The 26,495-nt window shown below is 48.1% G+C and overlaps 1 pseudogene; it reads left to right on the forward strand.

Moving 5' to 3' along the window:
* Positions 1–2,917: 2,917 nt before the first annotated feature.
* LOC135404991 (ribosomal oxygenase 2-like) lies at positions 2,918–26,057 on the forward strand (annotated as a pseudogene).
* Positions 26,058–26,495: the final 438 nt, after the last annotated feature.

Genomic DNA, 26,495 nt, shown 5'->3' on the forward strand with positions numbered 1-26,495 from the left:
GCCCTGCCACATGGACATCTGGGCCCTGAGAGCTGTCTCTGGGTGCTTTGTCTTTGGCAGGCAACTGTGGCACTCTGGGAGATCATCCAGCTGTCCCACTCCTGGTGCCCAGGGGGAGTGAAGGACAATTTCCCGCGCCTCCTTCTGACTCTGCTGTTCCAAGTTTTCATCAGCACAGAGGAGATGTCAGAGGAGGTCGAGACCTTCTGGAGGCGATGCCGGGAGCAGCGCAGCCTTCCCCCCAACCCCAACAGGTGCTCCATCCCAGTCCCCTCTCCCTGCCACGCCCTCGGGGCTGAGGCCAGGGCTCTGTGCCTGACCTGGGCTGTACTCTGCACACAGGTTTACAGTGCAGACCGTTAAAGCCCTGCTGCGCCAGCTGCTGGATGAGGACGTGTTGATGGCGATCGGTCGCAAGTGTGGCTGGGACATGCTCCTCAAGGCTGACAGCCACCACTATGCAGTGGGTCTGCTGGCCAGGTGAGAGCCCTTTCTCCCCACTGCCCCACACCCCCACAGGTCATTTCTGCCCTGTGCACAGGCCACCCCACACAGTGCCCGTGCTGCTGGGCCAGAGGGCCTTGGCAGCCAGGGATGGCTGAGCAGAGTGGAAAAGGCGGAGAGGGGCGGCTGCACAGGAGGAGCCACCTCCCAAAGTGCCCACGTCCTCTCCTGGGCTGGTGGTCAAAGACCAGGCCTGTGTGAGTCAGTCCCAGGAGAGCTTTGCCCACCTGGCTCAGGGTCTCTGGCACCTTTATTCCCCCTTGCAGGGAGCTGTGCCGTGTCTCCCTCCCCTTCGGTCACCGCATGGCCGTCAGCCTGCTTCCGCGGCTCAGCAGGGGAGACCCCCTGTGGGAACTGCCTGCCCTGGCGTTCCTGGTGGAGGTGAGCCTGATGGCGAGCGCTGCCTGGCCCAGCTGCCTCCCCCTCTCTGCCCTCTCACAGCTGCAGCCACCCGGGACGGTGCCTGCACCCTGTGCTGCTGCCTGGGCCCAGCCCCGGGCGGGTCCGGGCTCCTGCCGGCCGGGCACCCTGTCACTGCTCCCTGCCTTTCAGGTCCTGCACTGCCTGAACCCCAGACAATATGGGCCCAGCGTCCTGCAGATTTTTTCCAGGCACCTGCGCAGTCAGTGCCCAGAGAGGCGTCGCCTGGCGCTCCGAGGCCTGGTGGTGCTCAGCAGGGATCCTGCAATGGTGAGCAGGGGGCAGGGGCTGAAGCCGGGCCGGCAGCGTGAGGCTGTGCAAGGCAGTAGCTTGGCCTTGGCTGGCCTTTGGCAGCTGTGGCAGCTGCTCCCAGCTCTCCTCCTCCCCGTTCAGCTGCCCGACTCCTTTGGGACGCACCTTTGGCCTCTGGGCCCCGCGGCAGCAGCGTGGGGCTGCACCACAGCATTGTGTTCCACACAGGCTATGAGCATGCGGAGCCTGAGTGAAAGCCTCCTGGAGCTACTGCAGGATGCAGACACGGACGCAGTTCAGATGACCCTCTCCGCGTTCATCAACATTCTGCGCTTCCAAATGGTCAAAATATCCAGCCCAATAGCCCTGAAGTTGCTTGAGGCGCTGCGGCCACTCTTTGACAACGTAAGGCTCTGTGCCCCTCATCGTGGGCACTGAGTGCTGCCAGGAAACTTTGGGCCCAGTGTCTTTTCAGGCCTGTGCCCCGGTGGGCCTGGAGAAGCCAGTGCTGAGGTCTTTTCCTCTTCCTTTGCACCAGGAGCACAGCCAGCTGCAGCAGCTCTCCATGCTCCTCTTCCAGGAGCTGATGGAGGCGACAGAGAGGAGCAGGAGCCTAAAGCCACACGTGTACCTGAGTCTGGTGCCATTCTACTTCAACTGGCACAATGAGAACAAGCGTGTGGCAGAGGTGAGGACTCGTGGGCTCTGTTGTCCCCATGGCAGGAGGCTGCTGTGCCTCCTGCCCTGGCCCATGGTGGCCTGCAGCCTCCTCCTGGCCTTGGTGCAGGGATGCGGGTGCTGTGCCCTGGGCTGCGGTGCCATGGCCTGCTCTCTGTTGCTGTGCAGGCCTCTTGGAGAGCACTGTTTGGTGCAGCCAGGTTCCTGAAGTGGTGGGATCTTGAGGACTTGGTGACCATGGAGGAGCCATGGAGGTTTCCCGAGTGCCTGGTAAGGACGGCCCCAAAGCCCCAGCCCCTGGCTCCCAGGAGCACCCAGCCCTCCGCTCCCCCCAAAGCCCGGCCCCAGCAGCTGCTGGCCAGGCCTCAGGGCTCTGTGGGCAGGGGAGCCCCGTGCTGGGGGCTGGGAGTGCCCGACCAAGGGGCAGAGCCTGAGCCCAGCCTTCCCTCCATGCCCTGGCGCTCTTTGCAGCTGGAAAAGGACAGGAGCCGAGTGGGCCAGTACGTGCGCCAGGCCCTGCCGTTCCTGGAGAGCCCAGAGGAGCCCCTGCGAAAGCTGGCCATCAAGTTTCTGGGTGAGCCACAAGGCCGGGGTCCCTCCCCACCCCGCTGCAGCTCGGCCCCAGCCCCAGCTGCTGCAGCGGCAGCAGGATGCGGCCCAGGGCACGTGGAGCCCCGAGTGGCCCCAAGCGCCTGCTGCCGCCCTGTGCCAGCCCAGCCCTGGGGCGTCCCCATGCGGGAAGGCCCCGGGCTCAGCCCTGCCAGGGCAGGAGGCCGTGTGGCCGGGCTGGCAGCACCGCTGCGGGGGACCTGTGCCTCTGGGGCCTGACAGGCTCTGTGTTCCCAGGGATCGCCGCCAGGTCCATGAAGCAGGAGCAGCCAGAGCTGCAGCTCATCTGCCAAGGTGAGTGAGGGCACCTTCCAGCTGATCCCCTTGGGCCCTGCTCCCTCCTGGCCATGGCAAGAGCTGGCTGGGATGGCCCTGGCAGGAGGGGCTCCTCGCGTCCCCACACCCCTGGCCTCTCACCTTGGCTCTCTTCCTTTCTCTTCCAGCCCTTCAAGACATGACTGATGACAGCCCTGCCGTCTCAAACCTGGCCATTGAAACGCTCCACATCATCAGAGCTGTACGGAGGACTTCATTCTTCTCATTCTGGTAGTCTCCGTTGCTGCCTCTTCCAGCCCGTAGAGGCGAGACAGAAAACATCAGACTCGCCATGGCAGGCCTGGCAATTCAACACTTGCTCGCCGGCTCCTCAGAAAATCAACACTTTTATACAATTTTCAGATATGATTAAATGCATATTCAAGTGATTACAACATCTATCAATGCATATTAATAATAGGCGGAGTATAGGTGGAGCTCAGGCAGGGCTTGGGGTGGTGCTTCTCTTGGCTCCCCATTTCGGAGGGTAGTTCCCATCTTCATCCATAGGGCAGGGGTCTCTAACTCCTCTTCCTCAGCTTGATCCTTCTTCCTTTCCATTGTTCTTGACCCGCTCACTGAAGCTTGGAAAAGGCCCTGGCTCCAGGCCTATTTCTCCTATTCAAATGTCTACCTGATCCTGTTATACTTCTAATTTATTGCTTCTAAGCCTATTACATGTTCTTGTACTATTCTCTTAAGCTTTGGTCCAGTAAGTAGAACAGAACGGGTACAGATCGTTTTAATATTGGTAACTTGTTTGCAGACCCAAATCTCTTAGTTAACTCTTTGGGGCCTAGCCTCCTATATCATTCCCCCCTTTCTGTTTAGAATTTACAAATTCCTTCGTCAAGCTCTAATGGATTTTGGTAGGTGTGCATCACAGCCCACATTATCTGCATCTTTCTAACCATGATGCTTGATTTGTACCATAGCCAAATAATTAGGATCAGCAGTATAATCATGCCAGCTCCTAAAACCAATATTGAATGTATCAAATAGTGGAACACTTGTGATGCCGTGGGGGAGTATCCAGTAAAGATATCCAACCAGTGATGTTCTCCCACTTTTTCCACTTTGGTTAAGACAGTTTTTATATTCTCAGTGTTGTGTTCCACTTGCAGAGCATTCGTTTAGGCGTTCTGTTTACTTCCTGGACCAGTTCTTCTATATCAGGATGTTTAAGCATTGCTTTAGAAGATTAATGTTCATTCCTGTCTGCAATTTTAGCACATCGTGATACGTTGTATAATCAGCTTCAATCAATTGTCTAGTAGTCACTAGAATGATATAATCAAAGTCACAGCCTATTATTTTAGTAAAACAAAAAAATTAGTACCACTCACTACTTCATGACAAGTATCTACGGTAAAATTAACACAAAAGATTCTAACACATGAACATCCATTTCCTACGTAATAGACTTGTGATTGGGTTTTAGCATGGGGAAGCATTTCAAAGGTACACACACTATCTTCAGCATCTAAGCATAAATCTTCATTTTCTACCACAGCATTTTCACAGATATATCCTAATTGTCCTTTAGGAATACATGCCTCGGGACTGACTGACTGTCACTTTTTCTTGGTGTGATCATAACTTGCTCAAACATTATGGTCTATGGGTCTGACAATTACATTTTGGTGTATGGCTCCTAATGTCAGGATAGGAAAGATGGTCTTTTCTTTGGCTGCACTGATAGTGAGTACATAAGCTTCAATTTGTTCATGTTGAGGGTTGTAAGTGAAGTTCCCTAACTGCCACCACGCTTGGTAATTTTTCTCAAATTGTGTAGTAGAACTGTTTCTAGCTATTATTTCTCTTACTTCTTGTGGCAATATTCCTGAAGTTCCTTCTGTTAATATTCCTGCAGCTACAGATTGTACCCACTGTTGAGTTTGGAGACATTGTATTGCAAGTGCAAACCTTTTATGGATGACACCAGCATAGTCGATAATTTTGGTGAAATCTTTTGCAGTGTGGTTAGCTACTAATGTTAACAATTTAACTGCCAATGATTGTGTTTCTGCCAAAGTGAGCAAAGATGATCTTAAAGGGACTTTGAATTTTCCTAGATCAGATGTGACAGCACTTAGTTTATTCACTAATACTTCTTGATCTATGGTGTTTAATACACTTAATCCTGTGCCAAACCATCCAGTTACATCTCTTTGAATTCTGGTACGAGGGGATCTGGCCATCATCTATGCATGCCAGCCTTTAAGGCTTTGTTGAATACAGGGCTGACAATCTTTTTGTATGTTTGATATGTTTACTTGAAGGTTTATTCGAACCCTCTTCAGTGAATATGTGGGATCTAACAACAGCTTCTGCTCATTTGAGTGTCTAATCATGTAAGGTCCAGCATAAGTTAAATTGTGGACACTCTCACAGGCTAAAGAAGGAGTTGTAAAACTGGTGGTGGTCTTAGTCAATGGGGTGGTAGGAGATTTGCTGGTTGGAAATCTCCTGGTTATATTTCCTTCCCTGAATGTCCACTGACACATCACAGAAACTGATTTATCTAGAGTGAAGGTGTGCCAACACTGATCAGCCACTAATTACATTTCACAGAAACGTCAATTCTGGGTGACCATCTGATCTGTGCCTATTAAAACACTTGCATTGTATGGGGTAGCAGGATTTTACCAATTATTCAGTACCCTTGTTCCTTGGAGGACTATAACAGATGCATTGTATTGGTTCAGTTCAGATGATTTCAGAATATCTGTATTTATAGCAAATCATAGACTAGAATTCCCATTATAGGCCTGAGACCATAATGATTCTTGGGCAAGAGTTTGATTTAACACCAGTGTACTTATCAGTCCAAAGATCAGCATTGAGGAGGCTTGATAGTAGATGATTCCTCTCCCGAGGTCCATGCTTCCTCTGGAACCCTCTTGACTCGAGAGCAGTGGATCCACGTGGGTTTCTCTTTCACCCAGATCACTGTGAAGGTGGTCATCAGCACCTGCTGGGGTCCATCCCACTTCTCTCATGGTGGATCTCCTGAAAGATTCTTAACATATCACCAGGGTTGAATGGATGTAACTTACAATCAGGCTGCTTGGGTTGGTGTTCTAACACCACTGTAGCATTTTTCTGCAATTGTTTTCCTACAGCCATAACATGATCACACACATATTGATTACTGATTTGATCTAGAGCTTCACTATTCACAGTTTGCATCATGTAGGGTCTATTTGAAATAGAATTTCAAATGGACTCAGTTTCCCTTTTGATCTTGGCTTGACCCTTAGCCTGATTAAAGCAATAGGTAAAGCTTGATACCAATGAAAATTTGTTTCTTGACATATTTTAGATTCATCTTTTCTACTTGCCCATTTGCTTGGAGTCTGTAGGGCATATGCAGTTGCCAATTGATTTTTAGTGCTTTACTTATTGCTTGTACAATTCATGCACAAAAGTGTGAACCTCTATCTGAGGAGATGCTCTTAGGCATTCCAAACCATGGTATAATCTCATTCAACAAGACTTTAACCACTCCTTTTGATTCATTTTTTTCTACATGGGAAAGCTTCAGGCCATCCAGAAAATGTGTCAGTCAAAACTAAGAGATAACAGGACCCCCCCCTTTTCTTGGGAGCTCAGAGAAATTAATTTGCCAAATTTCACCTGGGAAATGCCCTTTACTTATTGCCCTTTGGTGTATTTTTGTTCCAGTATTAAAGACAAAGTTCACACTGGGATGTGACTTGCTCTATTGTGGTAAATAAATTTGGTCCTGGTACTCTAGTCCTTAAATGCTAAGAGTGAGTCTAAGCCCCAATAGTTTTATCATGTTTTACTTTTACAGATTGCCACACTAATTTTTCTAACAGTATTAACTGACCTGTTTTTAGTTAACCTCATCTATTGTCTAACACCTTACCTTCATTTTCATGTATCCACTTATCATCTGTTTCTTGATATTCTACCTGTTGATCTGTGTCTAGTTCTTCTAGCACTAAAGCTGCTGCTGGTAGTTCTTTACTTCTTGCAGCAGCTAATTCAGCTTCTGCATCAGCTTTTCTGTTTCTTATGTCCAGGACAGTGTTACCTTTCAGGTGTCCTTGGCAGTGCATAATTGCCACCTGAGAGGGGAGTTGTACAGCTTCTAACAATCATAGAGTTTCTTCAGTATATTCCACAACTTTTCCTTGAAGAGTTAAAAGTCCTCTTTTTTCCAAATTGCTCCATGAGCGTGAACTATGCCAAAGGCATATTTGGTACTGTCCATTGAACACATTCTCCTTGTTTTTCAGTAACAATCAATAGATCATTCACATATTATAAAAGTACACCCTTTCCCGGTGGTGACTGCCATTGTTCCAATTCTTTAGCTAATTAATTCCCAAAATTGTGGGAATATTTTCTAACCCTTAAGGTAACACTGTCCAAATGAGATGAGTTTTCCTTCCTGTGGTGGGATTTTCCCACTTGAAGGCAAATATCCTTCGACTTTCCTGTGTTAAGGGAAGGCAGAAAAAGGCATCTCTTAAGTCTAATACTGTGAACCAAATTACACTTTCTTTTAATATTGTTAATAAGGTATATAGGTTTGCAACAGCTGATGTATGTTTTAGCTATTTTATTTACTGCTCTTAAATCCTGAGCCAACCTATGTGTTCCATTTGGCTTTTTGACTGGTAAAATTGGGGTGTTGCAATCTGATTCACACTCTACAAAACCTTAATTTCAAAAAGTTGTCTATTATTGGCTCAATTCCTCTTCTATCTTCCAGCTTCAGTGCATATTGCTTTCTAACTACTGGGTTTGCTCCTGTCTGTAATTCTATTTCAATGGGAGCTGCTCTTTTTTACTTTCCTGGTGTTTCAAAAGCCCAAACTCCTGGGTATACCTGATCTAAAATTTGATTGACATTTGAATTACCCTGGCTTGGCTCCACATAGCTCATTGCTAAACTCAGAGCTGCTATTAATTGTTCTTCCTTTACCTTAAGTTCAATTTTACCTTGTTTGAATTCTATTACAGCTCCCAGATTTTCTAGTAGGTCTCTGCCCAATACGAGTTTGGATAAATTTGGTAAATACCAAAACTGATGCACTCCCATTTGTTTTCCAATTTTGAACTTTAGGGGTTTCAAAAGAAAGCTTTTCTGATTGGCCAGTGGCACCCACGACTTAAACATATTTATCACTTTTAGGTATTAATTCAAAACAGAAAATGTAGCCCTGGTATCAATTAGAAAATCTAATTCTTCTTTTTCTTCCCCTAGCTTAATTTTTACCAGCAGGTCCCCTAGCACTGGCCTGCTGGCCCCCCCTTCACTCAATACCCTGTAAGCAACAACAGCCTCTCCTGTGCCTGTATTTCCACCTGTTAATTCAGGGCATTCTTGCTTCCAGTGTCCCTCTTTTCTGCAATATGCACACTGGTTCTACCCAACCTTGTCTGTCGGGGAGGCAAACCTTACATCTGTTACACAAGGTTCATACATATAACTAACAGTTGCAAAACTGACAAATCTTAATTCTAGGTCTTATCCAAAGTGATGTGCTTATAGTTAACTCTTCAGCACTACCTCTCATATGGCAACTCTTAGCATGATAATACCTTTAACTATGTGCTCCTGGATGTTTCAAGGTAAGCAAGATATATCAGGTACACAATAACAATATCGGGCCAAATACAAACAAAACCAGACCAGACCAAACCAGAGGGGATATTCCCCCGGGAGAGCGTCCTCTCCCATGTCCCCTGCGAGACGGCGTCCCGCCTCGACTCACGGGTATCCAGAACCAGAACAAACAAAACCAGAAACCAGATACAAATACCTTTTATCAATAGGCAGTGTTCTTGTCCAGCCCCCGCAAGAAGCCACCGAAGAAGGGAGCCCCTTTGGGTAGAAAGACTTACCCGAGGGTGCCCAAGGGGGTCCCGTCCTCCGGGGGATTCCGCAGCCGGGTGGAGAAGGTGTGCTGCTGCAGGTCGCCAAGTGAATCCGAAAAATCGGTCCGAGAAACTGCTCAGAGACTTTTTTTATCTTTAAGCAGCAAGGTATTTGTTTATTCGATGCTGGGAGCAAGCCAGCTCGCGCTGGACAAACTTGCTCAAAGGCTTCACACAAAATCAGCATTTTTATACGATCTTCAGATGTGATTAAATGCATATTCAAGTGATTACAACATCTATCTATGCATATTAATAATAGGTGGAGTATAGCTGGAGCTCAGGCGGGGTTTGGGGCAGTGCTTCTCTTGGCCCTCAATTTTGGGGGTCTGGGGGCTTAAACTCATCTTCTTCAGCCTGACCCTTCTCCTCTTCCATTGTTCTTGACCTGCTCACTGAAGCTTGGGAAAAGCCCTGGCTCCCGGCCTATTTCTCCTATTCAAATGTCTACCTGATCCTGTTACATTTCTAATTTATTGCTTCTAGTCCTATTACATGTTCGTGTACTATTCTCTGAAGCTTTGGTCCAGTAAGTAGAACAGAACGAACACAGATCGTCTTGGATGTTGGTAGCTTGTTAGCAGGCCCAAATTTCTTACTTAACTCTTTTGGGCCTGGCCTCCTGTTTCAGTGAGATCGGCCATTGCAGCGCAGGGCTGAAAAAAGGGAACAGCAGCTCTTTCCACCAGGAAAAAAAGTCTGGAAGCTTTGGCTTCAGGTGCAGTTCTTGGGGCAGCCTGGGCACTTCTTGGGCAGCAAGAACTTTCTGTGGTGGCACCTTTTGTCTGGCAGGAATCTTCAGTTAGATTCAATTTTTCAGGAGGTGGGACCGGTCATTGCAGCGCAGGGCACAGAAAAGGGAACAGCAGCTCTTTCCACCAGGAAAAAAAGTCTGGAAGCTTTGGCTTCAGGTGCAGTTGTTGGGGTAGCCTGAGCTCTTCTGGGGCAGCAAGAACTTTCTGTGGTGGCACATTTTGTCTGGCAGGAATCTTCATTTGGATTCAATTTTTTCAGGAGGTGGGACCGGTCATTACAGCGCAGGGCAGAAAAAAGGGAACAGAAGCTTTCCGTAAGGAAAAAGAGTCTGGAAGCTTTGGCTTTAGGTGTAGTTGGTACAGCCTGGGAACTTCTTGGGCAAAAAAGAGCTTTCTGTGGTGGCACCTTTTGTCTGGCATGATTCTTTATTTGGATTCAATTTTCAAGAGGTGGGACAGGCCATTCCAGCGCAGGGCTGAGAAAAGGGAACAGCAGCTCTTTCCCTAAGGAAAAAAAGTCTGGCAGTTTTGGCTTCAGGGGCAGTTATTGAGGCATCATGGGCACTTCTTTGGCAGCAAGAGTTTTCCGTGGTGGCACCTTTTATCTGGCAGGAATCTTAAGTTGGATTCAATTTTCCAGGAGGTGGAACAGGCCATTGCAGAGCAGGGCTGAAAAAAGTGAACAGCAGCTCTTTCCACCAGGAAAAAAAGTCTGGTAGCTTTGGCTTCAGGTGCAGTTGTTGCAGTCTGGGCACTTCTTGGGCAGCAAGAGTTTCCTGTGGTGGTACCTTTTCTCTAGGAATCTTCATTTCGATTCAATTTTTCAGGAGGTGGGACCGGCCATTGCAGCGCAGGCCTGAAAAAAGGGAACAGCAGCTCTTTCCACCAGGAAAAAAAGTCTGGAGGCTTTGTCTGTGAGGTGCAGTTGTTCGGGTAGTCTGGGCACTTTTTGGGCAGGAAGAACTTTCTGTGGTGGCACCTTTTGTCTGGCAGGAATCTTTATTAACATTCTATTTTCCAGGAGGTGGAACAGGCCATCGAAGTGCAGGGCTGAAAAAAGGGAACTGCAGCTCTTTCCACCAGGAAAAAAAGTCTGGAACCTTTGGCTTCAGGTGCAGTTGTTGGAGCAGCCTGGGCACTTTTTGGGTAGGAAGAGTTTTCCGTGGTGGCACCTTTTGTCTGGCAGGAATCTTCATTTGGAGTAAATTTTTCCAGGAGGTGGGACCGGCCATTGCAGCGCAGGGCAGAAAAAAGGGAACAGCAGCTCTTTCTGCCAGGAAAAAACATCTGGAGGCTTTGGCTTTGAGGTGCAGTTTTTGGGGCAGCCAGGGCTCTTGGGCAGCAAAGAGTTATCTGTGGTGGCATGCTTTGTCTGGCAGCAATCTTCATTTGGAGTAAATTTTTCCAGGAGGTGGGACCGGCCATTGCACCGCAGGCCTGAAAAAAATGGAACAGCAGCTCTTTCCACCAGGAAAAAAAGTCTGGAACCTTTGGCTTCAGGTGCAGTTGTTGGAACAGCCTGGGCACTATTTGGGTAGGAAGAGTTTTCCGTGGTGGCACCTTTTGTCTGGAAGGAATCTTCATTTAGAATAAATTTTTCCAGGAGGTCGGACCAGCCATTGCAGCGCAGGGCAGAGAAAAGGGAACAGCAGCTCTTTCCACCAGGAAAAAAAGTCTGGAGGCTTTGGCTTTCAGGTGCAGTTGTTGCAGTCTGGGAACTTCTTGGGCACCTAGAGTTTCCTGTGGGGGTACTTTTTCTCTAAGAAGAACCTTCATTTGGATTGAATATTCCAGGAGGTGGGAAAAGCCATTGCAGACCAGGGCTGAAAAAAGGGAACAGCAGCTCTTTCCACCAGGAAAAAAAGTCTGGAACCTTAGGCTTCAGGTGTAGTTGGTGAGGCAGCCTGGGCACTTCTTGGGCAAAAAGAACTTTCTGTGGTGGCACCTTTTGTCTGGCAGGAATCTTCATTTAGAGTAAATTTTCCAGGAGGTGCGACAGGCCATTGCAAACCAGGGCAGAAAAAAGGGAACAGCAGCTCTTTCCACCAGGAAAAAAAGTCTGGAAGCTTTGGCTTTGAGGTGCAGTTGTTGGGGCAGCCTGGGCTCTTGGGCAGCAAAGAGTTATCTGTGGTGGCATGTTTTGTCTGGCAGCAATCTTCATTTGGAGTAAATTTTTCCAGGAGGTGGGACCGGCCATTGCAGCGCTGGGCAGAAAAAAGGGAACAGCAGCTCTTTCCACCAGGAAAAAAAGTCAGGATTCTTTGGCTTTGAGGTGCAGTTGTTGATGCAGTCTGGGCACTTCTTGGGCAGGGAGATCTTTCTGTGGTGGCACCTTTTGTCTGGCAGGAATTTTCAGTTGGATTCAATTTTCCAGGAGGCGGGACCGGCCTTTGCAGACCAGGGCTGAAAAAAGGGAACAGCAGCTCTTTCCACCAGGAAAAAAAGCCTGGAACCTTTGGCTTCAGGTGCAGTTGGGGCAGCCTGGGCACTTCTTGGGCAAAAAGAACTTTCTGTGGTGGCACCTTTTGTCTGGAAGGAATCTTCATTTGGAATCAATTTTTGGTAGGTCAGACCGGCCATTGCAGACCAGGGCTGAAAAAAGGGAACAGCAGCTCTTTCCACCAGGAAAAAAAGCCTGGAACCTTTGGCTTCAGGTGCAGTTGGCGCAGTCTGGGCACTTCTTGGGCAGCAAGAGCTTTCTGTGGTGGCACGTTTTGTCTCGCACGAATTTTCATTTATATCCAATTTTCCAGGAGGTGGGACCGGCCATTGCAGCGCAGGCCTGAAAAAAATGGAACAGCAGCTCTTTCCACCAGGAAAAAAAGTCTGGAGGCTTTGGCTTTGAGGTGCAGTTGTTGGGGTAATCTGGGCCCTTTTTGGGCAGGAAAAACTTTCTGTGGTGGCACCTTTTGTCTGGCAGGAATCTTCATTTACATTCTATTTTCCAGGAGGTGCGACCGGCCATTGCAGACCAGGGCTGAAAAAAGGGAACAGCAGCTCTTTCCACCAGGAAAAAAAGTCTGGAACCTTAGGCTTCAGGTGTAGTTGGTGAGGCAGCCTGGGCACTTCTTGGGCAAAAAGAACTTTCTGTGTGGCATGTTTTGTCTGGCAGCAATCTTCATTTAGAGTAAATTTTCCTGGAGGTGCGACAGGCCATTGCAGCGCAGGGCTGAAAAAAGAGAACAGCAGCTCCTTCCACCAGGAAAAAAAGTCTGGAAGCTTTGGCTTTGAGGTGCAATTGTTGGGGCAGCCAGGGCACTTGGGCAGCAAAGAGTTATCTGTGGTGACACCTTTTGTCTGGCAGGAATCTTCATTTACATTCTATTTTCCAGGAGGTGGGACCGGCCATTGCAGCGCAGGGCAGAAAAAAGGGAACAGCAGCTCTTTCCACCAGGAAAAAAAGTCTGGAGGCTTTGGCTTTGAGGTGCAGTTGTTGGGGCAGCCTGGGCACTTCTTGGGCACCAAGAGTTTCCTGTGGTGGCACCTTTTGTCTGGAAGGAATCTTCATTTAGAGTAAATTTTTCCAGGAGGTCAGACCAGCCATTGCAGAGCAGGGCTGAAAAAAGGGAACAGCAGCTCCTTCCACCAGGAAAAAAAGTCTGGAAGCTTTGGCTTCAGGTGCAGTTTTTGGTCCAGCCTGGGCACTTCAGGGGCAGAAAGAGTTTTCTGTGGTGGCACTTTTTGTCTGGCAGGAATCTTCATTTGGAGTAAATTTTCCAGGAGGTGGGAAAGGCCATTGCAGCGCAGGGCAGAAAAAAGGGAACAGCAGCTCTTTCCACCAGGAAAAAAAGTCTGGAGGCTTTGGCTTTGAGGTGCAGTTGTTGGGGTAGTCTGGGCACTTTTGGGGCAGGAAAAACTTTCTGTGGTGGCACCTTTTGTCTGGCAGGAATCTTCATTTAGATTCTATTTTCCAGGAGGTGCGACAGGCCATTGCAGACCAGGGCTGAAAAAAGGGAACAGCAGCTCTTTCCACCAGGAAAAAAGGTCTGGAACCGTAGGCTTCAGGTATAGTTGTTGGGGCAGCCTGGGCACTTCTGGGGCAGCAAGAGTTTTTTCTGGTGGTACCTTTTGTCTAAGAGGAATCTTCATTTGGATTCAAAATTCCAGGAGGTGGGACCGGCCATTACAGTGCAGGCCTGAAAAAAGGGAACAGCAGCTCTTTCCACCAGGAAAAAATGTCTGGAGGCTTTGGCTTTGAGGTGCAGTTGTTGGGGTAGTCTGGGCACTTTTTGGGCAGCAAGAACTTTATGTGGTGGCACCTTTTGTCTGGCAGCAATCTTCATTTAGAGTAAATTTTCCAGGAGGTGCGACAGGCCATTGCAGACCAGGGCAGAAAAAAGGGAACAGCAGCTCTTTCCACCAGGAAAAAAAGTCTGGAAGCTTTGGCTTCAGGTGTAGTTGTTGGGGCAGCCTGGGCACTTCTGGGGCAGAAGGAGTTTTTTCTGGTGGCACCTTTTGTCTAGGAGGAATCTCCATTTGGATTCAAAATTCCAGGAGGTGGGACTGGCCATTGCAGCGCAGGGCAGAGAAAAGGGAACAGCAGCTCCTTTCAGCAGGAAAAAAAGTCTGGAAGCTTTGGCTTTGAGGTGTAGTTGTTGCAGTCTGGGACTTTCTTGGGCACCTAGAGTTTCCTGTGGTGGTACTTTTTCCTCTAAGAAGAACCTTCATTTGGATTGAATATTCCAGGAGGTGGGAAAAGCCATTGCAGACCAGGGCAGAAAAAAGGGAACAGCAGCTCTTTCCACCAGGAAAGAAAGTCTGGAAGCTTTGGCTTTGAGGTGCAGTTGTTGGGGCAGCCAGGGCACTTGGGTAGCAAAGAGTTATCTGTGGTGACACCTTTTGTCTGGCAGGAATCTTCATTTACATTCTATTTTCCAGGAGGTGGGACCGGCCATTGCAGCGCAGGGCTGAAAAAAGGGAACTGCAGCTCTTTCCACCAGGAAAAAAAGTCTGGAAGCTTTGGCTTCAGGTGCAGTTGTTGGGGCAGCCTGGGGACTTATTGGGTAGGAAGAGTTTTCTGTGGTGGCAACTTTTGTCTGGCAGGAATCTTCAGTTGGATACAATTTTCCAGGAGCTGGGACAGGCCATTGCAGCGCAGGCCTTAAAAAAGGGAACAGCAGCTCTTTCCACCAGGAAAAAAAGTCTGGAGGCTTTGGCTTTGAGGTGCAGTTGTAGGGGCAGCCTGGACACTTCTTGGACAGGAAGAACTTTCTGTGGTGGCACCTTTGTCTGGCAGGAATCTTCAGTTGGATTCAATTTTCCAGGAGCTCGGACCGGCCATTGCAGCACAGGGCAGAAAAAAGGGAACAGCAGCTCTTTCCACCCGGAAAAAAAGTCTGGAAGCTTTGGGTTTGAGGTGCAGTGTGTGGGAAAGACTGGTCACTTCTTCAGCAGCAAGACTTTCTGTGGTGGCACCTTTTGTCTGGCAGGAACCTTCATTTGGATTCAATTTCTCAAAATGTGGGACCTGCCATTCCAGCACAGGACTGAAAAAAGGGAACAGTAGCTCTTTCTACCAGAAAAGAAAGTCTGGACCCTTTGGCTTCAGGTGTAGTCATTGGTGCAGCCTGGGCTCTTCTTGTGCAGCAAGAACTTTCTGTGGTGGCACCTTTTGTCTCGGAGGTGTTTGTTCCCTGTTAGCAAGTCCCTTATGGCGTCAATCACAGAACACTGGGACTGCTCACAGGGCATGATGAAGGAATACAGCAGCAGTGCGGAAAGAGGAGGTAGAAAAATGCATTCCTTTATCTAATATACTTCCTCAATTAGAGAAATCGCTAATCTTGTCACATGATTTGTACTGGACCCTTCTAAGGATGTACTTTTGCCCAGACCCTTTTCTCCAGATGTGCCAGCTACACCAAAGGAAACCAGAGAGAACCTCAGCGAAGCCAAAAATCAGCTCTTATGGCACTTGGCACTCTATGGGGTTTAGCACTGGAGCTCAATCTCTCTGGGATGGCTGGGCCAGAACAGTTCATTTAATGAATGGTGCTGTTGCTGAACTTCCCTGGGCATGTTGCAATTGGCTACTGAGGCTGAAAGGTTTCCTGTAAGGATTTTTATCTTTTGAAACTACAGGCTGAATTTGAGGGATAAACTCCAGTATTCTGAAAGTGGAAAGTTGATCAAACAGAAAAGACTGTTTCTTCTACAACAGATTTGAAATAGTCCACTTGTAAAAATCACAAAGCTTGAAGCCTACTCAGCAGAGCTGATTCCTCATCTGCACTGATCATCAGCAACTGGACTCTCTCCTATTTCAGGGTCTCATTGGGTTGAAAAGCAAAACTTTGTTGCCATGACCAACGAATGCAGAGCCCAAGGTTGTTTGTGGTGCTAGCTTTGCTCCACTCTCTAATAACTTCTGTCCAGATCAGTGCTGGCAACAAGAATTCCAGGTTAACGCTTGTTTCATTGTTCAGGTTTTGCATTTCAAGAATGGGGAGTTGTTATTGGAAACTCTGCCATGGTTCTCAGTAACAGCCTCGGAAAACAGTTTTTCTTATTTCTGAGGGAGAAGTTTCCAACCCAGCTTTGGAGTATGCAAATAGTTGAATGACTTGTTGTACAATTGGAAATAAAAATCAATACATTTGCTCTGATTAATGTCTTAACTTATATTTGGCTAAAGAGTTCTTTTCTTGATACCTTCTTTAAAAAATAGGACCCATAAGCAGAAAGGTGATCTCCTAAAGTGTTGTAACCTTTGAAGTCCACTTGTTGCCACACAACAATAGCATGCCAATATCACATCCAAAGATACAGAATCTTACAGAGATACACACAAATATATACCTATACATATCTATGTATGTATATCTATCTACCTATACATATCTATACAAATACACACAAGAAAGTTTGGGGTTCCTGATGAGAGTTCTACACGGGTAATGAACAGAGGACTGGTTTGATGTGTCATACAACTGTGGGGACCATGAATGTAAGCTCTGAGCTTTGATTTATTGTCCTGGTTTGTAACTGCCTGCCTTCCCTTTGGGGGGAACACAGGCCTCTATTTCGCACGGTCTGTTTTGTTTTACTTGGCAGTGTAGACTAGGGGCAGAAGAGTTTTTGGAGCCAAACAGCTTGATGCAGATTCAGTTCCTTTAGTGGTGCCTAAAACTCAGGAGCTGGACTCCACGGTGCCGGTGGGACCCTCCCAACTCAGCACGTTCCATGATTCCATCAAGTCCAACTGTCAGCCCAGCACTGCCCCAGCAACCCCCAAAGCACCAAACCGTGTCAGCCATGGCCAGATGCAGGCGCCTCTGAAACACCTGCCGGGGTGCTGGCTCCGCCCGGGCAACCCATTGCAGTGCCCGAGCCCCCCCCGAAAAACACAGCGAGAAACCTTTCTCCAGGAGCTGACCTGAAGCTCCCCTGCCTCAGCCTCGGGCCACGTCCCCCGCTCCTCCCAGCGCAGGCTCCTTTCCAGCAGCCCCCTCGGCAGAAGGCGGCTCAGGGCTCCCCTCTGCCCCCCCGGCCGGCTCCGCTCCGGCCCCGCTCCCGCCACGGCCCCGCTCGGCTCCGCACGGGGAAGGAACGCGCCCAGCCCCGGACAGACACCCCCGGGGGCCGCGCACCGGGGGACTGTCCCCGGGGCTCACTCACCGGGGGTCCCTCCTCGGGGGTGACTTACCGGGGCTCCCTCCCCGGAGGTCACTTGCCAGGGGTTGTTCACCGCGGGTCGCTCACCGGGGTCCCCTCCGCAGGGGTCACTTACCGGGGCTTCTTCACCGTGGGTCGCTCATTGGGTGTCACTTACGCGGGGTCGCTCACCGGGGGTCGCTCACCAGCGGCCACTCGCCGGGGGCCGCGCACGGGGGTTCCCTCCCCCGGGGCCGCGCACCGGGGACCACTCGCCGGGAGTCTTGGGGCCGCTGCCCGGGGGTCGCTGCCCGGGGGTCTCTTCCCCGGGGTCGCTGCCCGGGGGTCGCTCAGCGGCAGCGCTCCCGCTCCCGGCCCCGCCCGCTCCCACCCAAACCCCACCAACCGCCCCTCTCGGCCCCGCCCCCGCCCCGCCCAATCCCCGCCTCGCCCCGCCCACTCCGCCGCCTCCCATTGGCTGCGCACGTTCGGCCCTGGAGCGAGGAGCGCGCGGGGAGCGTTGCCTGGAAACCGGCGAGGGAATCCCGGGAATCCTCGGGGCGCCGGCGCTGCCCCCCCACTCCTGGAGCGAGCGGCCGTGCCCGCCCGGGAGCGGGCACTCAGCGCCTGGCTGCGGCCGCCACAACGGGCAGGGAAGCAGGCGCGCGGAAGGCGGGCTTCGGGCCCCGGGCAGCGAGGAGCCCTGAAAAGAACAAAAGTGTTGAAAGAGAGGGAACTCATCGCACCATCACAGAACGTGCTGAGGTGGAAGGGACCCACAAGGAGCGTCGAGTCCAAGCCTTTGCCCGGCACAGGACCGAACCCAAGAGTCACACCGTGTGCCTGAACTCTGCCAGCCTTGGTGCTGTGACCGCTGCCCTGGGGAGCCTGGTCCAGTGCCAACCACCCTTGGAGGGAAGAACCTTTCCCAAATATCCACCCTAAACCCACGTGAAAAAAACCTATTTGCAACCAAAATAAAAAAGTTTCTATTTTCTTCCTTCCCCTTCTCCTTATTTAGTGTTTACACAGCAGTACTGCAGTGCCCTACTGGCTCCAAACTGAAATACTTGAAGTCCTTGCCGTATAGGCTGGATTTTGTCCCTTAGGCAGAGGCTAATCTGCCTGCAGTCCACCAGGACTGCCAGAGCCTGGGGAGGGGATGGAGGCTATAGCAGGAAGGAACAGAGATGCAGAGATATTCCCTGATATTCTACTCTAGAGGCGGCTCAAGAGACAGCCCTGGAGTTGGAAGCACTTGCCTTCGTCACTGGACGATCTTGTCCAGCACCACCGGTCAGATGTGTGGGGTTTATGTCCCACAGCAAATTAAAAACACCACAGCCATTATGTAAATGTGTATTTGTTTGAGTATTCACCCTGATGGTGTTCAGGCAGTTAGGCTGAGGTACTTTGTGGATTTTTGGAACAGAAATAACATCTTTTAATGGTGTCTGTGACCGGCTGAGGTGCAGGATGTGGCCTCTCTATTTTTAGCATCTGCTGGTACGCCCATCTGTAGTGAGAAAACATCCTGTGAGTGTAAATTTAGGTGATGCAACCTTTTAAGTCTGGAGAACTACTTCCTTCTTCAAAGCTTGCTAATTCTCATGAAAGAAATAAAGAGAATTTCATGACAGTGACCTATTTTTCACTTTGAATATCCCAACTATTGGTGAGCATTTACATTAAAATATTTGAAGTTTAATAAGTTTTGCAAAATGTCCTGGATGTTGAGGGATGTAGTGATGAACTCAGAATTAGAAAGTGGAGATTGTCTTCTTTTTCTTTGAAACTCACAGGCCTATGAAAAAAAAAGCTTTCTAGAGAAACTTAAGTTTTTTTATCTAATTTGTACACATTTCTACAATTAGGACAGCTGTAGGTTCACCCCTGGCAAAATCTCTCTGCTGGTAACCCAGCCACATGCTGATTAATCCTTATTTCATGTTCAAGTGACCATGATATTTTGGTCAGCTGGCGACAGAGCGGTCCAGGTGGTAAAGGAAAAAGGACTGAACAGTATGAGCAGCGTTTGCCTTTTTCTCTCCTCCATCCCCCTTTTCTATATATTATACTTTGCCACTTTTTCTGCTCAGCACACAGGAATTTGCTGGATGCATCCATGAATGCAGAACCCACTGGAATCAGGACACTTGTTCCAAATGATCCAGCTAGTGCCAGGGAAGCAGAAGTTATGACTGTGTAACAACCACACTGTGAGGAGGAACAAGACTGAAAACCACTTTCCGTAAAGGGAAGGATTTGAACTGGTGTTGGAGATGTGCAAGGCTCTGTTATTCTCCCTCCTTAAGTTGTTGACAGGACACAGTCCCCTCTCTTACCTGCCATTGAAAGGTCCTTCTAGTTACACTTATGGCAGTGTAACTTTGTACCAACATCAGCCGTGCACTGTAAGGCTGCTGAGGTTTCCAAAATCCACCTTTTTTATTTCTGCTAGTTCTGCTTCGTATCCTTCAAGCCAGTACACAAGAACAAAGCTTCAGCAAAGCCTACCTAACATTTTCTTTTGTTTCTGACATCATTAGCCAACGTAAACCAAACCATTAACAGGCATCTAAAAATATTTCTGGAAGTTTTCACGTGCTCGGTGAGGATTCCAAAGTTTTCTTTGAGGGAGACTCAGGGAGACTCTAGAAGAAGATTTTTGGTCCAGGAAAAAAAAATAAATAACGCAGCTGAAGCCCAGGCACCGTTGTATGAAGCAGATTGATTAACCTCAGTGCTGCTGCGTTCCTACTGGAATACACACTGGAATGACACTGGAATGCCGCCGGATTTCCTACTGGCCGCCCGGAAGCGGCTCCTCCCGTGACTCCCAGCGCGGCAGGACCGCCTCCCGCTTCCAGCCGGCACATCCTGCCTGGCCTCGCCTCCCCTGCCCGCCCCGATCCATCCCGGCCCGCCCCGATCCCACGCGATCCTCCCTCCTGCCCGGGTGAGTGCGGGGCCGCGGGACGGGAAGGGGCTGGATGGAGGCGGCGGGAGCCGGGAGGGGGGAGCGGGGACACCGCGTGTCCTCGGAGCCGCTGTGCCCGGCGGTGTTCCCGCTGTGCCCGGCGCTATTCCCGCTGTGCCCGGCGCTATTCCCGCTGTGCCCGGCGGTATTCCCGCTGTGCCCGGCACTATTCCCGCTGTGCCCGGCGGTATTCCCGCTGTGCCCGGCGGTATTCCCGCTGTGCCCGGCGGTATTCCCGCTGTGCCCGGCGGTATTCCCGCTGTGCCCGGCGGTGTTCCCGCTGTGCCCGGCGCTATTCCCGCTGTGCCCGGCGCTATTCCCGCCGCTTCCCAGGGAGCTGCCGTGGTGTGGGAGGGAACAGCCCTGGCGGGGAGCAGCTGCTCCCGTGTGGGGTTCTGCGCTGGGGTTTGTCCTCCAGCCCGGCACGGAAGGAATTGGGGGTGCTGGTGGATGGAAAGTTGGGGCTGAGCTGGCGCTGAGCTCCCAGCCCAGAAATCCGGGCGTATCCTGCATCCCATTCAGCGGGCCGTGGGTGAGGGAGGGGGTTCTGCCCCTCTGCCGCGCTCTGGTGATTCTCCACCTGGAGCGCTGCATCCAGCTCTGGAGCTCCCAGCGTGAGAAGGGCACAGACCTGTTGGATCAACTTCTTTATTTTTGCATAATGGTACACAATCATACTCTCTGCCTGGGAAAAACCAAGTAAACTACTTCCAGCTTTAAAATGAAATGTCTGTGCTTGTATGAAAGAATTCTTTTTGTTCTACATAAACAAAGTTTGACAGCTCGACAGGACTGAAAGCAGAATCTTGGCCTTTTAGTTCTTAAACTGGTAAATTTTACAAGTTTTAAACTTGTAAATGTAGTAATTACAGAGCATCAACAGGAAGGCCTAACAATGTTCCCTGTCTTCTGTAAACTGTTAATGCTTTGGAGCAAATAGTGAGGCTCTGAAACCAGAGCTGTTCCCGGGATACTCTGATATCCCACTGGGTAGGGTAAGAGTTGTTGCTCTGGGCCCGTGAGCTCTTGAGGTTGTGTTGCTGGTTGATTGTTTTGGTCCTCTCTCCCCTTGAACAGGAACCATGCCCAAGAAAGGAGGGAAGCATGCTGAAATGGGAAAAGAAACAGTGTAAACGAGCAAAGCTGGAAGCAGCTTGTTCTCCCTCAGTCCTGAGTTTTGAGAACCCAGAGAGCCTCTTCGGGAGCTTGATCTCCCCCATCAAAGAAGAGGTGTTTTTCAAGGAGTACTGGGAGCAAAAGCCACTGCTCATCCAGAGAAATGATCCCCAGGTGGCTGCTTACTGCCTGTCCCTGTTCCAGCTGTCAGACTTGAAGGAGCTGTGCAGCCAGGGCCTGTACTATGGGCGAGATGTGAATATCTGCAGTGTGTGAATGGAAAGAAGAAGGTTTTAAATAAAGAAGGCAAAGTGAATTACGTGCAGCTGAAGAAGGATTTTGACCAGAAAAAGGCAACAATAGAGTTTCATCAGCCTCAGAGATTTAAGGTGGGATTGTTTCACTGGATATAATTGATGCTGGCTTAATAATGTGGTGTGTTTTGCTTGAGTTGCACTAGACATGGCTTCATCTCTGTCCCCAGGGCAAGTGGTTGACATTGATGACCTGCTGAAATCTTTACATGAGCTGTATTAAAACACAGTTTATACTTTTGCACTGTCCATCATGTTTCACTGCTCTGCAGTAAGAACAAAATCTGATTCATGCTATAATATGTATAATAATATATTCTTTTTAAAATTTTGCTCTGTCACATAAAAGTTTGGAAACAAAAACAAATGCACAAAATTGATGATTAGGCATCTGTGCTTAAATTATCCCTTCTGCCCCACTGTTTCCTTGTGCAAACTTTGTGGCTTTTGAGCCACTTCCCTTTAATGGAGGGTAAGGTGTGAAACCATGTGAAATATTTCCAGTGTTCTTGCCAGTGAATTGCACCATGGAAAGGTACCAGCCCATTTTAGCTGAGTGTTCTCAGTCCTTGAGTTTGAGAACGAGACAGTGGTGCTGCACAGTTGTGTAAAGGACTTGGATTCTTGGAGGTGCTTTGATTCAGGTAGTCTTGAAGGTGTCAACACAATTGAATTGTGAGGGGGACCCAAATAAGATCCCAAATACAAGCTGAGTCCCAGGTGTAGTGTTCCTGGCTGATGTCAGCTTTAATGGCCAAGCTGCACTTGTGTGGATCTGGTACTTGGCACGTTCTGCTGTTTCCCTTCGGTGCCTTGTCTGTCACATGTGGGGTGTGGATGAGTCAAGTTTGGTTTTGAATATTCCCAAATGATTGGAGTAACTGGTGAAAGGTCTCTAACCTTTGTATGTTCTCTCTGGTGAGAGAATGCAGGTCCTGCATGTGCTTCTTGTCTTATGGTGTTTTGCTGTTTGTGGGATTATTTTCCTCTGTTCAGCCTTGTCTGTCTGGTTGTGCAGCCTAAAGATGGCACAGGGAAGAGAACAAACACAGGTTGGGGCACCAGACTTTTTGGCTTAGCAATGACTCTCATGGCAGATCCCCTTTGCATCTCCAGTGCTCTCCTTCAGGAGAAACACTGGTCCAGAGCACCTTCCTTCCCAGCCTCTGTGTCCCTGATGTGATCATTCTTCCCAAGCCATGGGGAGGATGTGGGCTGGGCTTGGCTGAGCTCTTCAGCAAGTAACAGCATCTTTTTTTTTTTTACAGGAGGAGCTGTGGAAGATTCAGGAGAAGCTGGAGTGCTCCTTTGGGTCTCTGGTGGGGTCCAATGTTTACATCACTCCCCAGGGATCCCAGGGCCTTCCTCCTCACTATGATGATGTTGAGGTAGGACAGCACAACCTTGCCTGTGAAACTGTGCATGGGCTTTTGCTGATGGCAGTGTTTGCTGTTGTGTGTGTGCTTCTAACCCTCCCCCCCACTAAACATTATAGGAAAATGTGGGTTTTTTTATTTGTGTTTCCTTGTAGTCGTTTTTCTTACATATTTTTGCTGAAAATTTACTAATAGTAATATCTAATCATAATATCATGTAAACTGGGTTTTCCAGACCTGGTATTTCCATTAGATAAAAAGAGAAGTTTGTTTTCACAGCTGCAGAAGCTTTCTAGCACCTGTTTTTTCATTTTCACTTCATTCAGGCCCCAAGAATTTACAAGTCCTTTTTCCTTTACTAAGTACTTGCTCTTTCTTCAGCTGGACTGTAGCAGCAGACTGGTTGTGCTTGTTGGTCCTGCTGTTTTTAAGAAGTTTCTGATATGATGAATTCCTGTGGTCCAAATGCATTTTAAATCAGCTTCTAAAAGAAACATACAAATATACACTGTGTTATAAAGAAAAAATTGGACTATCCCACTTAAACCAAATCAAAAAATCCAATCCTTATATGTCTATTTTGCTTTTTAATATTTTCATTTCCATTCAATACACCTGGAGTTTCATTTTCCTTATGCTTGTTATTCAGCAGCCTCACATCCAGCATTTCTAACTCGTGCCATCTACCCCCATTGGGCACCCTATGGAGGTTTCTGATGCTCTGTTGGGGATAAGCCTCTTTCACCTGAAATTTTGGCTATTTGTGTGGCAGATGTTCCTTTTGGGTTAGTTCTCTAGCACTTACTTAAGTGGCTGGAGAGAAACAGGGATTTCCAAATGCCTGCCTTAGGATAAAACAGATCCCACTTCACAACTCCTCTGTCTGTTGTCTCTAAATAGAGACCAAAAAAATTAGTTCAAATTTAAATTTCTCTGAATTGTAGCTATCTAAAAATGAATGTGAAAGGAATTACTTCCTTATGGATTTGGATTTATGGTCTTTTGCAGGTGTTTATCCTTCAGCTGGAAGGCGAGAAACACTGGCGGCTCTATAAACCAAGGGTGCCTTTAGCTCGGGAATATGATGTGGAATCAGAAGATAGGATTGGGAATCCCACACATGAGTTCATATTAAAGGTATGAGAATTTCATTGCCTTAGGTGGTCTGGGCTGTGATTGCCAGAAAAGTTAAAAGTGGTCCATTTCTTGAAGGCAGTGATTGTGGCTGTGAAACTGAGGGGAGGGTTTGCACACTGCGAGCACGAGAAATTTGGGTGATAGTTGTCTGTATCCTTTTTTAAAGGTATCCTTTGCTTCTAGTATTTAAATAATGGGCCAAAACCCCCAGTTATTTCTGTAAATTGACTAGTACTCTCCAGGTTGGGCACCCTGACTCCTAGGTCATGTTTGTGGAGTTGTGTGCAGAAAAAACACTGGGTTTGTGTATGGTTCTAAAACATTTTTATGCTTTTACATGCTGCCTGTAATCCCTCAGGCTAATCCTTCTGTGCACTGAGACTTACTGCTGCACTGAACATTGTCACTGTTCTGGTGAATGAGATTTAAATATTTATCCTTGGCTGATAAAGAAAAGCATGAACCAAACCCCATATAAACTTGCTGTATTAATTGCTCTTCCTTTTTCCAAACGTGAAATTCAAGTGTTTGGTTGGTGGTTGATTTTTGGAATAAAAGGAGCATTTCATGAAGATTACTGAGTGTCAGCAGGGAATCTGGTGCTTGTCCTGTTCTGTTTTACCTGCTTTTGAAGTGTTACTTGTCCAGCTGGTGGTGCTGCTCCATGTTGGAATCCTCAGGAGTTTCTCTGCCTTTTGGCCTGTTATGGAGCCTCTCTCTGCTCTTCTCAGTGTCCAGAGCTGCATTTGGGTGTAGGTGTTTTAGGAATAGTGTGACATGTTGGATGGTGTAGGTGTTTTAGGAATAGTGTGACACATTGGATGGGATGCTGACATCATGAGCTGTGTTGTTTGACAGAGGGGAATATTCAATCGTCATCGTGTACTGGGTGATGCAAAGTCTAGTAAATTACAGTTCCCTTTTTCATTTCTGGAATATTTTGGACCAGACTTCAGTGCCTTTCATTTTTATGGAATAATGATGGGCTTAAAAGTTGTCCAAGTTTTTAATTTATTTTTCTTCTGTTTGCTGTTGTTCACTTCCTGTGACCCATTTCTTCTGGGTGGCTGGTGTCAAAGTTTGGTTGTCTCTTTGTGGCTGCCTCTGAGAGGGATGCTGTTGTTTGACTCTATTTCCTCCCTAAACATCTTTCTAGAATATTTCCTTTCTCCATCTTTCAAATGAAGAGAATTCAGAATACTCTTGGTTGGTGTAGTCCCCACTCTGGTAAGGAAGGCAGTTTTCTTTGACTGTGCTGTCCAACTCTGTAGGTGTTTACAGGACAAGCCATAAGTAAACTTTTATTTCCTTCTTGGAGGCAATTTTATGTGCTTTACACCTTTCTTGTCTTGACTTTCCTTATCTAGTTTTTTTTCAGTGTGGAGTTTTAATTTACATAGGTGAGAAGAAAGATAGGGAGGAGGAGGAGGAAGGTCGTACCTGTTTTTTAAGTGCTTTAACTGAAAATCTCAGACAACAGTATTGTAACAGATTACCATTTTTATAGAATATTTGGCTTTTCTCGTGGAATACTAGCCTTTTCTTTTGATGTGATCTGACCAAATCCCCATTTCACTGCTCCTCTGCCAGCCCACTGTGTTGCCAGCAGGTCCATCTCAGCTGCTTCTTTGTCCTCTTCCTGCAGCTCAGTGGGAGTCTGTGTGTTCTGTGATGTTAAAAAGCTTGTTTCACGTTTTCAGCAAATATTGACAGCAGGTTGGAAAGTTTAAGGTTCTGAACTTCTGGCTTAGTGTTCTTTATGTTATTAAAGTGTACATTGCAGGACTGCTCCATTTTGTGATTCTAAAGGATATATGTTGTCAGACTGTCTGCTCAGAGAGTATTTTCTCTGACTGCAGTAAGGTTTGACCTGGTGCCCTAAATATATCAATTTTCTTGCAGCCAGGTGACTTACTGTACTTCCCAAGAGGGACCATCCACCAAGCTGACACTCCTCTTGGGACCTCCCATTCCACACACGTGACCATCAGTACCTACCAAAACAAGTAATTATTCTTTATCTTTTGTTTTGTGTGGCTTTCCTCTGCCAAGTGATGTGTGTGAGTAGTACAGACCTGAGATGTGGTGAAGTTTTGGGGTTTGGGGGAAGGAGGGGAGCAAGAAGACTGTTGTTGTTTGAAGCAGCCTGTTTGAGAGGTTTTCATGCAGCAAGCTTGATTGCTTTTTAATTGCTTATTTTATTTTTTACCAGCTGTAGGCTTTAATGTGGAAAATGCTACAACTGCAAACTCACTTCTATATTTAAAAAAAATCATCAGTGGCTGAAGTTACTGTTCATTTCATAGCTCAGATAAAGAGTCATGAGTTACTCCTTTCATCATGTTTTCTCCTGTATTTGATAGTCACCTGCACTAATCTTCTGACAGATTTGCTGCCAATTCTTCCTTGCAAACATTTTCTGCTTATCTGTGTTTTTTTTTATCTCCTACCCCATGTATGCAAGTCAGATTTCCTATGACACACTCCCAGTCCTTGTGCCCACACTGTTATCGCACAGGGAAATGTTCTT

The sequence above is a fragment of the Pseudopipra pipra genome, chromosome W (genome assembly GCF_036250125.1).
Source record: "Pseudopipra pipra isolate bDixPip1 chromosome W, bDixPip1.hap1, whole genome shotgun sequence".
NCBI classification, from domain to species: domain Eukaryota; kingdom Metazoa; phylum Chordata; class Aves; order Passeriformes; family Pipridae; genus Pseudopipra; species Pseudopipra pipra.